Source organism: Triticum dicoccoides, chromosome 6B (genome assembly GCF_002162155.2).
Source record: "Triticum dicoccoides isolate Atlit2015 ecotype Zavitan chromosome 6B, WEW_v2.0, whole genome shotgun sequence".
Lineage (NCBI taxonomy): Eukaryota > Viridiplantae > Streptophyta > Magnoliopsida > Poales > Poaceae > Triticum > Triticum dicoccoides.
Window position 1 is genome coordinate 667,393,395 of NC_041391.1, and position 1,073 is coordinate 667,394,467.

Consider the following 1,073-nt stretch of genomic DNA (forward strand, 5'->3'; position numbering starts at 1 on the left):
ATTAGTATGCTTGAAGTGTTACTGTTTCTTTTATCAATATGAACTTTTATTATGAATCATTTGGATCTGAACATTCATGCCACAATAAAGAAAATTACATTGAGAATTATACTCGGTAGCATTCCACATCAAAAATTTCCTTTTTATCATTTACCTACTCGAGGACGAGCAGGAATTAAGCTTGGGGATGCTTGATACGTCTCCAACGTATCTATAATTTTTTATTGTTCCATGCTATTATATTACCCCTTTTGGATGTTTATGGGCTTTATTTTACACATTTATATCATTTTTGGGACTAACCTACTAACCGAAGGCCCAATCCATATTGTTGTTTTTTTGCCTATTTTAGTATTTTGAAGAAAGGAATATCAAACGGAGTCCAAACAGAATGAAACCTTCGGGAGCGTGATTTTTGGAACGAACGTGATCCAGAGGACTTGGAGTGCAAGCCAAGAAGCTACCGAGGCTCCCACGAGATAGGATGGCGCCCCCCCTATAGGGTGCGCCCCCTGTCTCGTGGGCCCCTCGGGCGGCCACCGACATACTTCTTCCTCCTATATATACCTACGTACCCCGAAAACATCCAGGAGGCAGACGAAACACAATTTCCACCACCGTAACCTTCTGTATCCGCGAGATCTCATCTTGGAGCCTTCGCCAGCACTCTGCCGGAGGGGGAATCAACCACAAAGGGCTTCTACATCAACGTCCTTGCCCCTCCGATGAGTTGTGAGCAGTTTACCATAGACCTACGGGTCCATAGTTATTAGCTAGATGGCTTCTTCTCTCTTTTTGGATCTCAATACAATGTTCTCCCCCTCTCTTGTGGAGATCTATTCAATGTAAACTCTTTTTGCGGTGTGTTTGTCGAGATCCGATGAATTGTGGGTTTATGATCAAGTTTATCTACGAATAATATTTGAATCTTCTCTGAATTCTTTTATGTATGATTGAGTTATCTTTGCAAGTCTCTTCAAATTATCAGTTTGGTTTGGCCTACTAGATTGATCTTTCTTGCCATGGGAAAAGTGCTTAGCTTTGGGTTCAATCTTACGGTGTCCTTACCCAGT